Here is a 13,289-nt window from a genome sequence, read left to right on the forward strand (position 1 = left end):
AAGGTTGTTGTCACCACACAGCCAAGGGTTTGTTGTTCACGGCCAGCCCTGGCTGCCATGAACAGGGGCTGCTGGACACAGCACAAGTTGGGACCAAGCAGTCCTGGCTCATGCTGATCGCTGTGTCTTTGTATTTTAAATGTAATAAGAGCCCAGCAGCCCAGCAGTAGGTGGCTCCAGAGCCAACATGAGCCGGGACTGAGCACTCCTGGCTTGAGTTGGCTCCTGGTGCTACACCACTGAGGCTCTGCAGAGGAACAAATTATATCGACTATACGATTATCCAGATAATAACATTTTGAAATCCCAGTGAAAATGTGCCATCTAGTTTTGCAAACTTCAGCTATTGGTTAAGATTATATAGAACCAAACAAATAGCAGCTTGTTTAACATGAAAGGTTAGAAACTATATTGGTCAACAAGCCTTCATACCAATCACTTCTTAGCTGCTTAAAATACTTATCTGCCCAGAAAGCTGTGTCCATGACTTAATATTAGATAACCATACTGTATTTATCACTCAAAACCTCAGTGCTATGTACTTTAGACTAATATATTCCTCTGAACCCTTTTGGTAAAGACCATGCTCTTAGGTCAAACTTCTTATCGGAAAGCAAAGGCAATATACTTTGATCAGGTCACTGCACATCAGAAAGGGTTTCAGGAAAATAAATTGAAGCTGCTCACTCTAATATTGGCAGAACATACAAAAATAAACAAATGGGTTGATTATCCCCAATATGTCTTGTACTTTTACAACTTGCAGTGCACTTGGCATATATTTTACTTTGAAATACTTTCAGTCAAGTTTGAGAAATGTTCAATTACTAGTGATTAAGACAATAAGAAAAAAAATAGCAATATTATCATAGACTATTATTATGAATCATCACTAATTTATTAAAGGATCTCCAGCCACTTAACACTAAGGCTACGTCTAGACTGGCCTCTTCTCCGGAAGAGGCATGCTAATTTCTAACTTTGGAATAGGGAAATTCGTGGGGGATTTAAATATTCCCCGCGGGATTTAAATAAACATGGCCGCCGCTTTTTTCCCGGCTTGGGGAAAAGCCAGAAAAGAGCATCCAGACTGGCGCGATCCTCCGGAATAAAGCCCTTTTCTGGAGGATCTCTTATTCCTACTTGCAAATCTCTAACGGTTTAATTTCACATAGTCATTACAAAAAAAAAAAAAAAAAGCAGCATAAAACCCCAAAAACAAAAACCTTTAAATCCAGAGGGGGAGGAAGAGAATTTCATGTGCAAACTTTGATGGGGGTTTACCTGAAACTCAGCTCAGCTTTGTTTTGTTAGTTTGGAAAAGCAGATTTGCAAACAAAAACATATGAAATATTTTATTAAAGCTAATGTTTGTAATAAAGTTCAAGTTACACAGGTTAAAAAGGAAGGTACTGGACATCAGGAGTTGAGATTGGATTATGGCAGATTACATATATCAGTTACAAATTTCACAATCTACATAGGGTACATAACTATCATTGGCCCAGATTGAAGTGTGTGAATTTTTAAACCAGCATTGAGTCAGAGTCAGTGGTGAAGTGGATACGTAGACGAATGTATATCCCTTGGTCTATTAATGTCTGGTGGATCTTACATGGAAAGATAAAGTCTGCCAGGGAAGGAATTAGCTTATTTCCTGGTGTCCCTAGTCAGTGCATTCATGCATCCTGGTACTGTTGGTGTCCCATAATGTAGATGTCTCTAGACTACCTGATAGGGTCAGAAACCATGAGCTGCCATAGCACTGACTAACTCCATGCAACCAGGGCTCCCACAATCTGGACTTTGTAGTCCCGAGCTCTCAGGATGTCTGCCAGTGGCATGTATTTTTCCACCTTCCAGGATCAGGCTCCGTGGAAGGCCAGGGACTGATTCTCCAAGGACACTGTGATGTCCACCATGATGACCTTCTTCTGCTTCTCATTGGTCATGATGATGTCAGGTTGTAGCAGGCTGTCCATTCCGGGGACAGCAGAGTCATCAGAGATGCTCCCCAGGGTCAGTGGGATGGCTTTGACCAGCTAGTCCTGGATGGTATTGTGGTAGAGCTGCCAGGCCCCGAAGAGGGTCTGGTAACCGCACAAGATGTGAGGCAACATACCATTGGCAAAGCCATACTTTCTGCAGTGCTTGTCCCAGTTCACACGGTGGACAGCCCATTGAAGAGAATACAGTTGAACCGGGAACTTCCAGTTGGCGAACCAAGTAAAGCTGCACTGGGGTAGAAGGTGGTTGCTGGCAATCTACTTGCTGGGCTAGCTTCTGCTTAAGGTTTTTGGTGTAGTGACAGCAGATGTCTTTCAGGGTCCTCTCCAGCATCATTAGGTAGTCGGTTGATGATATTATGGCCAAGGTTTTTAAGCACCTTGACTCCCAGCTCCTGGTCCTCTTCCCAACAATGTCCTCTTTCCTAATTGATACAAGGCATTGCAGGTGCGAGACCAGAGAAAGAAATGTCTCCCCACCCTCTTCCTAACTTGGCCACCCTTGTCTCCTCAGGTGGACCCAGTAAGCTCCTCTTCCCCTGCCCCCCAACCCCGGCAACATTCCATCCCACTGCCCTGGGATCCCTTCCCTGAGTCCTGAACCACCCAATCCCTGTCCTCACTCCTGCACCCTCCACACTGTGCCTGAGCCCCCCTCCACACACAAACACACTCAACCTCCTTTTCTGTGTGCCCCACTTCTATACTATAGCTCCATGCACTATACAATCATGTGAATAAAGCATGTGCATTTTCCTTTTAATTTACAAAAACAAACCCTAAACATTACTGAAGTTAAGGACCTGAGCAAAGCTAGATATTCAGCTTATACAGGGGTGGCCAACCCATTAGAGATGAAGAGCTAAAATAGCAGTGGATAGAGTGCCAAGAGCCACAGGGGGGAAGCAAAAAAAAAAAAAAAAAGCATTGCACTGGGGTGCCCATTAATATCCACATCTCCCAAGTTGGTATTCCAAGGGGAGTGAAATTCATTAAAGTTATGCAGGGGAAATAGGTGCCCAGGGCATACTGTCACAAAGAAAGCACTGGGTAGATATATATAGTACACAAAATATAGTGATAAAAATAACATTACAGGACATTTCGGACAAGAGCCACTCTCACTGGGTTGAAACAGAAGGTGCGGGCTCTGGGGTGGGAATGAAGGATCTGGGTGTGGCAAGGGGTGAGAAGTGCAAGCTCTGGGAGGGAATTTGGGTTCAAGAGAAAGTAGGAGAAGGGGATGTTGGCTTAGGGAGGAGGCTCCAGGCTGGAGAGTGTTGGGGTCAGGTGGAGGGTTGGGGAGCTGAGCAAGCTGCAGGCTTGTGGATGTGAGGGTGCAGGAGTTTGGGGATGTGAGAGGCTCAGGACAGCGGGTTCCAGTGTACAATAGGCTCAGGTTTAGGGTCCGGGGTGGGGTGCAGGAGTGTTATGATACTGTGGCCATATGGGGGCTTGGCCCCAATTGGGGGCTTGTTGGCCAGGCTTCATTTTTAAATAAATATTATGTCATGTTTCAGCATTGTCTTTATTTATGAGAGGGGTAGGGAACCTGTTTTGAGTCAGGGGTCACTGACCCACAGAAAAAGTAGTCAGGGCCACACAAGTGAGATACAAAAAAAAAAAAAACCTCAACCCCTCCCACCCCAAATCTGCCGGTGGCCACAGGGAACAGGGTGCTGGGGCAGGGTGCTCCTGGGGAGGTGGCTGGGACCTGGCCAGGGACAGCTCGGCCAATACCTGGGGATACCGGATCACAGGAAGGGCATGGTCTGCTCTTCCCCTCTCCTCCTCTAAACAGCTGGCGCGCTTCCAGAAATACCTGATCTGTCTCTCGGCCGCGAACTTCCTTCCCTTTGCTGCCTGCCTGTGCAGGGTTTGTGTGTGTGTGGGGGGGGGGGGGGGTGTGAGGGGAGGTGTCCGGGGCCTGCATGCCAGCTCCAACTTCTCAGGAAGCGCGTGCTCTTCCTCTGCTCCACGACAGCTGCATGCTTCCTGAGAAGTTGGAGCTGACATGCAGTCTGAGGATTCCTACTCCTCACGCCACTGTTGCATAAATTGCTGGTTTCGTCCCCTTGCAAGCTAGTCTGATTTACCCCAAGAAGAGAGTCACACTTTCAGGCTGGGTCCAACTCAAGTTTATTGGTTGCAACCAAGGTTCGGCTAAGGAACTCAATGTTCAAAGCAAAGCCGACCCCCAGCATCGCGTAAGCAAGGGGTTTTATAGGGTTACCATCCTTCCTGGTTTATGTGCCTTAGAGTGATAGGTTACTTCATTTTGACCCTTAGTATTCTTATAGGTCAGGTTAATTTTCTAAATAAGTGCCTACTTGCAGACTTTGCGGTTGCAGTTGTTTGTTACATTTATTCATTTGCTTAACAATAGGCGAGTTACACTTCCCTTTTTCCTGTCTGAGCCTGCCACAAGTTACTTAACAGGAGACTGGTTTCACTCCCCACTATACCAACGTCTCCTTATTAGGTGTTGTTTTTGCGACAGGCACTGACCTTTACAGCACTCCTATACAAATAGCAAATATGTCTAAGCATTAGCAATGTATATAGGTTGTACGTGCTTCTTATAGGGGAATCAATGGATCCGGGGGATTTGACTTCCCTTTTACACATCACCGCCAACCCAATTCCTATCTCCTCCCTTACCCCATAGCCCCCCTCCCCCGCAATCTTATGCCAGGGTCCCGGTCCCGAAGACACTGCCGCCGCTGCTACCGCCATGAGTGTCTCTATCCAGGCGCTGGGATTCTGCGTTGAGCAGCCGCCGGCCGGCCTTGAGTATGTGTTGGCTGGGGCGTCTGCACGGAGCGGCCCCACTGTGAGCTCATGCTGGAGTGTGGCACAGAGCAGACCGACCATAAGCAAGTGTTGGGGCAGCAGGGGCTCTGCCGGGGGAGGCAGCACAAGTTGCTCTGGAGCCAGCGGGGGCTGTGCCAGGGGAGGCGGCGCAAGCTGCTCTGGGGCCAGTGGGGGCTATTCCGGGGGAGGCGGCACAAGCTGCTCCAGGGCCAGCTGGGGCTGTGCCGGGGTGGGGGCTGTGCTGGGGGAAGTGGTGCAAGCTGCCCCGATGCCAGTGGGTGCTGTGCATGTGCTGGCTGGGGCATGTCCGCTTGTGCTGGAATGCGGCACAGAGCAGCCCGGCCATAAATAGGTGCTGGGGCACCTTGCACAAAGTGGCCAGGCTGAGCGGTACTTGCAGGAGCTGCATTTTTCTAATCAAAGAGCCGCATGCGATCATGAGCCGCGGGGTGGTCACCCCTGTGCTAATATTTCACCTGTAGTAAATACAATTGCTTGTACAGTACAGAAGGTAAATAGAAAGGACCATAATTTTGTCAAATTAAGTGTAAAAATATAATAAGAAAAGCCAAAAAGGAGTTTGAAGAACAGCTAGCTAGAAACTCAAAAAGTAATAGTAAACTGTTTTTGAAGTAAATCAGAAGAAGGAAGCTGGCTAAACAACTAGTGGGGCCCTTGGATGATTGAGATACTTAAAGGAGCACTCAGAGATGATAAAGCCATTGCGGAGAAGTGAAATGAATTCTTTTCTTCAGTCTTCATGGCTGAGGATATTGGGGAGATTCAAAAGCTGAGCCATTCTTTTTAGGTGACAAATCTGAGGAATTGTCTTAGATTGAGGTGTCATTAGAGGAGGTTTTGAAACAAATTGATAAACTTAACAGTAACAAGTCTCCGGGACCAGATGGCATTCACCTAAGAGTTCTGCAATGGGAAATTGCAGAACTATTAGTTGTGGTTTGTAACCTATCCTTTAAATTGTCTTCCGTACCTAATGATTGGAAGATAGGTAACGTGACATCAATATTTAAAACAGGCTCTAGAGGTAATCCTAGAAATTACAGAGCATTAAGTCTTAACGTCAGTACGGGCAAATTAGTTGAAACTATAGTAAAGAATAAAATTGTCAGACACATGTTGGGGGAAAATCAACATAGTTTCTGTAAAGGGCAATCATGCTTACTAATCTACTGGAGTTCTTTGAGGGGGTCAACAAACGTGGAAAACGGGGATCCAGTAAAATGCAGGATGATCCAGTAGACATAGTATACTTAGATTTCTAGAAAGCCTTAGACAAAGTCCCTCACCAAAGGCTCTTAAGTAAAGTAATTGTCATGGGATAAGAGGTAAGGTCCTTTTGTAGACTGAGAACTGGTTAAAAGACAGGAAACAAGGGATAGGAGTAAATGGTAAGTTTTCTGAGTGGAAAGAGGTAACTAGTGGGATCCCCCAAGGGCCTATCCTATGATCCATCCTATTCAACAGATTTATAATAATCTGCAGAAAGAGGTAAACAGTGAGGCTTTGTCTACACTGCAGGGTTTTTGTGCAAGAAGCTTTTTGAGGAAGAGATCTTTCGCAATAACTTCTTGTACAAAAGAGTGTCCACACCTCAAAAGCACATCACAAAAGTGATGTGCTTTTGCACAAGAAAGCGTCCATGCTGCATGGACACTCTCGCAGAAGAAAATTCTGATTGCCATTCCCAGAATGGCCATCAAAGCACCTGTGCTTGTTGTGGTAGGCTCTTTTTGCACAAGAAACCCCCGTTGAGCAACCACACACACCTTTTTGCGCAAGAACTCTTGCGCAAAAAGGAGATATGCCTTGCAAAAGGAGGTATACCTTCACTGCAAAAAGCCCTTTGTTCTGTCAATTTACTGTAGATTTTCTTGCACAAAAACACGCTTGAGGTATGGATGCTCCATGGGTGTTTGCACAAAACCTCTGTAGTGCAGACATAACCTGAGGTAGCAAACTTTTCAGATGATAGCAGACTGCTCAAGATAGTTAAGATCAAAGCAGTCTGTGAAGAACTTCAAAAAGAGCCCACCAAACAAAGTGATTGGAAATTTAATGTTGATAAATGTAAAGTAATGCACATTGGAAAAATAATCCCAATTATATATAATATATATATGATGGGGACTAATTTGGCTACAACTACACATTTGGAGTCATTGTGGATAGTTCTCTGAAAACATCCACTCAGTGTACAGCGGCAGTCAAAAAGGCAAATAGAATGTTAGGAATCATTAAAAAAGGGATAGAAAATAAGACAGAAAATATCTTATTGCCTCTATATAAAACCATGGTATGCCAACATCTTGAATACTGCATACAGATGTGGTCACCTCATCCCAAAAAAGGTATATTGGCATTGGAAAGGGTTCAGAAAAGAGCAACAAAAATGATTATGGGTTTGGAACGGGTCCCATATTAAGAAAGATTAAAAAGACATGGACTTTTCAGCTCAGAAAAGAGGAAACTAAGGAGGAATATGATAGAGATCTATAAAATCATGACTGGTATGGAAAATGTGAATAAGGAAAAGTTACTTACTTTTCCTGCAATAAAAGAACTAGGGGTCACCAAATGAAATTAATAGGCAGCAGGTTGAAACAAACAAACAAAAGGAAGTTTTTCTTCACTCAGTACACAGTCTATCTGTGGAACTCCTTGCTAGAGGATGCGATGAAGGCTAGAACTTTAACCAGGTTCAAAGAAGAGCTAGATAGATGGAAATTGATGGAGGTTAGGCCCATCAATGACTATTAGACAGGATACCGGGCTAGATGGACCCTTGGTCTGACCCAGTATGGCCATTCTTATGTTCTTAAATATTTCAAACATGTACATATATAGTATTTTTAACATTATGTAGACATACATATATACATAAATGTAGGTTGGATATTAGGGTTGCTAGGTGTCCAGTTTTGAACTGGACAGTCCATTATTTGAGCTTTCTGTTTGGGAAAGAAATTGAGAAAATATAAATCTCTGGTATTTTCTAAATAAGATGTATTGTAGATTGTGATGTAATGTCAAGTGTGTCCAGTATTTTTGTTGAAACCATCTGGCAACCCTATTGGATATTAGGAAAAACTATTTCTCTAGGAAGGTGGTGAAGCACAGGAATGGCTTACCTACGGAGTTAGTGGAATCTTCATTGCTAGAGGCTTTTTAAGCCTGGCTTGACAAATCTTGTCTGGGATGATTTACTTAGAATTGCTCCTGCTTTGGACAAGGGGCTTGACTCAATGACCTCCTGAGGTCTCTTCCAGCCCTATGATTCTATGATTCTAAGAAATGTTAAATAGAACAAATATTAGCCTATTTTAACCCAAGTCTAAAACAAAATGTAAACAAAACGAATCAAAAGTACAGTATGAAAATGAAATAAAATGCAAGGTATTAACTTTTTCCTCCACCTAATGATTGTCAAAATTGACATGTGTCCTCAAAACATCTTTACTCTTAATACAATATTTGGTTATCTTGATCATTGTGATGAACCGGAGGGGTAATACTCTTTTCTGTCCATTCCAACCATTCAGCTAACTAAAATTGCTGGTAAGGATTTAAACCACAGACAGTGAGTCCTGGAGAGTCTCCAGGAATGCTAGGGAAGCAGGAAGTGAGTTGATAGGAAGCCAGAAGAGCCAATGGAAACAGAGTGTGGATTTTTTAAATGGAAGCAATAACTTTCCCGGTCCAGTCTTTGTATGAGCAGAGGAGAAACTGGGAGACATGAATTGAGCCAAGGAGCAAGGCATGGAGTATCCCGCAACATCCATGCCTTGGAATGACTAAATCTTGGAACAACAGATATGTGAGTAAAACAGGGAATGTATATTGAGATGCAATCAAATTATTTTCTTTATTTTTGGATTTGTTGGACTTCTGTGTGCTGAGCACATGTAACTACCCATCTTACATTGTAACATTCCAAACTGAATCCCAGGAAAGCAATTTTTGTTTTTAATCTTTCTTTTCTTCAGTTGCCCTGTAACACATAGCAAGCAAGTAATGTTTCACTAAGTATGTTTTCTTTGTTGATAAAAAAATCACCTTTTTGAGATCCATGATCTGATTTATGTGTCCTAGAAGGTGGAGATTATGTGTGCACATGCTTAAGACTACAAAGCCAGATCTTAAGAAAAAAATTAAAAGTTTTTTTTCCAGCTCTCTCTAGAGATCTCTCTCTAGAGATCTTCAGGGAACCCGACAGGAAGAAATTAAAAAATGCATCTTCCTTGGTTCTCTAAGGGGGGTTTGCATTTGGGAAGTGGCAGAAATACCAGTCCAAGGCCAGGGAATCTGTGAACTTGGAAGTTTGTAAACAGGAGTCTTTAGTGGCAGGGTAATTTAAAAGTCTCGTGGGACTCCCACTGTTTGCACTCGAAGTACTAGAATGGGGAATAGCCTTCACAATCATGAGAATAACTTCTCATCCACAATCTCATGCCAGCTTTGTGGAAATTACAGCCATTGCTTGTTAGAAAATAACATGATCCTTATGCCCCCAAACAGGAGGTATACTGATATTGCGAGAAAAGAGGTTTTTGTGCAAAAAGAAAATATCTGCACTACTTGTTTTGCGTCCCTAGCGCAAAAACAGATTGGCAGAAAATATGCAAATGAGATCAGAACTCATGCAAATGTGTCCCTAATTAGTATATTTTTTGCCGAGAAAACTTGTAGTATAGACGAAGCCCAAGTAACTATGAGTTGCAAGATTTGTCATTTTGCTAGCATGTAAAGTATGATTAACATGCAACAGGCTGTGATATACACCCAGTGCTTGATTGTATTGCCTCTAGTGTTGCTGAGGCTTTTAAAACTGACAGCAGTGGGGACAGAATCAGATCTTTATTTTTTGATTGGCAAGAAGGGTGATGAGATGATATGCTCCCTGTCCTACAGCATGACCTTATCCCCTCTACCTCCTCATATTAATTGGCCCCTGCAAAAAATGTGGTTCTGGCATAATTCAATTAAAACGATATCCTGTATCATTTCAGTTAATGGGAGTTTCACTCTTTACTTCAACAAGAAAACAATCATGGCCTGAGAGCACTGAGTTCACTATGTCTAGACTACATGCCTCTGCCAACAGAGGCACGTAAAATAAGCTACCCGACATAGTCAATGAAGTAGGGATTTAAATATCCCCGGCTTCATTAAAATACAAATGGCCACTGCGCTGTGCCGGCTCAGCTGAACATTGGCACAGCGCGCGAGTCAAGATGCAGATCGGTCGACAAAGGAAGCCTTTGTTGACTGCTCCCTTATGCCTCGTGAAACGTGCCTAGTTCGAACTGCCTCGTGCCTAGTTTGAACTAGGGTTGCAAATGTAGGCGACTGAAATTGCTAATGAAGTGGGGATTTAAATATCCCGTGCTTCATTAGCATAACCTCACCCGTACGCTATTCCGATTGCCAGCTGATTCGAACCAGGAATTGCACTCCGGGCTGCGTTAGTTCGAATCAACCCCTGGGTTCGAACTAACATACTCCTCCCCAAGGGTTGATTCGAACTAATGCGGACCGGAGCACACTTCCTGGTTAGAATCAGTTGGTGATCAGAATAGCACGCAGGTGAGATTATGCTAATGAAGCATGGGATATTTAAATCTCCGCTTCATTAGCAATTTCGGTCACCTATATTTGCATCCCTAGTTCAAACTAGGGTGCAAGTGTAGATATACCCTATGGCTGCGTCTAGACTGGCATGATTTTGCGGAAATACTTTTAACGGAAAAGTTTTTCTGTTAAAAGTATTTCTGCAAAAGTGCATCTAGATTGGCATGGATGCTTTTGCGCAAAAGCGTCTGTGGCCAGTCTAGATGCGATTTTGCGCAAGAAATCCCCGATTGCCCTTTTAGCCATCAGGGCTTTTTTGCACAAAACAGTTCTTCCCTGTCTACACTGGCCCTCTTGCGCAAGTATTCTTGCTCAAGAGGGCTTTTTCCCGAGTGGGAGTGTGAAAGTATTTGTGCAAGAAGCACTGATTTTGTACATTACAAAGTCAGTGCTCTTGCACAAATTCAAGCGGCCAGTGTAGACAGCTGGCAAGTTTTTGTGCAAAAGCAGCTGCTTTTGCACAAAATCTTGCCAGTCTAGATGCACCCTATGAGAGAGATACTTATGCACAGAAAAGTTACAAAGAAGTCCAGGTAGCATCACTATGCCTGTTTTTGCATATAACGTTTTATTGCACATAGAATTCACACAGTGTGATTGGCCATGCTACACATAATGGTGCTAGGAGCCTATGGGTACGTCTACACTACAAGCTTCTTTTGGAATATGCTTTTCCAAAAGAGATCTTCCGGAAAAGCTTATTTTAAAATAGAGCAAAAAGTGCAACAAAATAGCGATTTGCTATTTCAAAAGATAGCGTCCAATCAGTGTGGACGCTATCTCGCATTTAAGGCTACCCAGAAGCAGTCCAGGCAGGGCATTAGGTCAGCAGTTGCTTCCAGGTGCTGCTGCCTAAGCCTAGCTGAGAGATGTGCTTAAAGGGACAGCCACTTCTTCTGCTTGCTTGCCTATCTCTCCGAGGGATAGCAAAGCATTTGCAGTGTGCGCTCTGGTTGCCCTACCTTTGGACACCACAGTGCACTCTACTATGGAGCTGAAGCTGCCCCTGGGCATGTGATGCAGTTTCTGCAGCAGTTTCTGCAAGTTGCCTTCATTGCCCTGCATGAGCTCGACCCCAATCTCATCTTTTAGAAGATCTGCCTCTGGGCAGGAGCAATGCCCTGGCAACCACACCCCATGGTGGAGACATGGTTCTGGAGCCTGGACTCCAGTTCTGACTGGTGAGACCAGCTGGTGATGGAGCAGTGGAATGACCAGCAATGGCTCTAAAACTTCCGCATGAGAAAGGAGACATTGTAGCCAGACAGGAACCCCCTTGTAACATCCATTTTTGCTTGCCTAGAGCATACAGGGCACACAGAGCAGAAGGCCCAGGCTGTGACCGTGAATGGCTGTAAACAGAGATACGCCAATTGCTGACCAAGAGGCTGCCAAGGAGTGCCCTTGACTCAAACCCATATTGATACGAACACACATCCATCCGCGGGGGGGAGGAATCTCTCGCCCAGTAAAAAAATGTCTAGTGCTCACAATTTAGTTATCTCTCTTGCAAGTGTAAATTAACTTGAAACTTGCTTGTAAGAACTGGCGCCACAAAACGGACCAGTAGAATTCGGCATCTTAGATAAGAAAGAGAATACGGGCCCCCAGGGGTATAAAGATAGGTCCAGCAGCGCATTTTCTCTGAGTGTCAATCTACCATCTATCTGCTGGTCGGGTTTGGTGTTTGATCTCCCGAGGTTCCAGAGGGGACGCCCACCTGGGGTATTTATGGGGAGGGAGAGAAGGGAAGGGCTTAGGGGTGTCCCAAGGGCTCAGGCACACCCTTTGATTCTCTGTTTTGTGTCTTTGTTTGTCTCCTTCTGCAGGTGGTGAAGGCCATAAACACTGTCCTGCCATACAGAGTAATCCACCTGGATGTCCTGGACACCATTGTCACTGGATTTGTCACCCTGGACTTTCTCAACTGGGGGGAGGGGTGCGACTATAGATGGAACCCACATCCCCATCCATGCCCCTGAATACCAGGAAGTGCAGCATATTAACAGAAAGGGATACTTTTCCATGGCCCTGCAGGCCCTGGTCGACCACCGTGGACAGTTCACAGACATTTACATCAGCTGGTCGGGGAAGGCACACAACACCCATGTCTTCCACAACTCCAGTCTGTACCACAAGCTGGAGGCTGGCAATTTCTTTCCCAAGCACAACATCAGGATCAGGGTTATTGAGATGCCACTGTGCATTGTGGGGGATGTGGCCTAACCCCTAATCCTGTGGTTGATGAAGACCTATCCCGGCCACCTGAATCAGACCAAGGACTGATTCAATGGACACATGGGAAGGCCCCACACAGGCAGTCTGAATGCATCTTTGGGCACTTTAAGGTACCTCCTAACCTGTGTCGATGGGGGGAGCACAACATCTCCCAGGCGATATCTGCTTGTTGTGTTCTCCACAACATCATGGAGAGGAAGGAGGCAGCCTTCTTTCTGGGGTGGAAGGCAGAGGCCGGCCAGGAGGGACAGTCCTTCAAGCAGCCGCACGCAGTTGCCATGTGCTAGGCCCATCCAGGAGGCCCCGAGGGAGATTTTCTCTCAAGGACCTCAGTAACTCTCCCTTCGGCCTCCCCACTAGGAACCTCTGGCTTGCCCACTTCTGCCTTTCCCACAACAACCCTTCCCTTCTCCTCTACACCTATCTTCCCTGCAGACCCAATAAAAACAACTGTTTTGTTTTGGAAAAAATACTCTGTGTTTTTTCATTTGGGATAGAAGTCACTGGGGAGGAGTGGGGGCTGAGAACCTGCAAATGGGGATCAAGGCAGGAGGCTGAGATCATTGGAGGTGGGAGGAGAGG

Source organism: Pelodiscus sinensis, chromosome 9, assembly GCF_049634645.1.
Source record: "Pelodiscus sinensis isolate JC-2024 chromosome 9, ASM4963464v1, whole genome shotgun sequence".
In the NCBI taxonomy this organism is placed as follows: Eukaryota; Metazoa; Chordata; order Testudines; family Trionychidae; genus Pelodiscus; species Pelodiscus sinensis.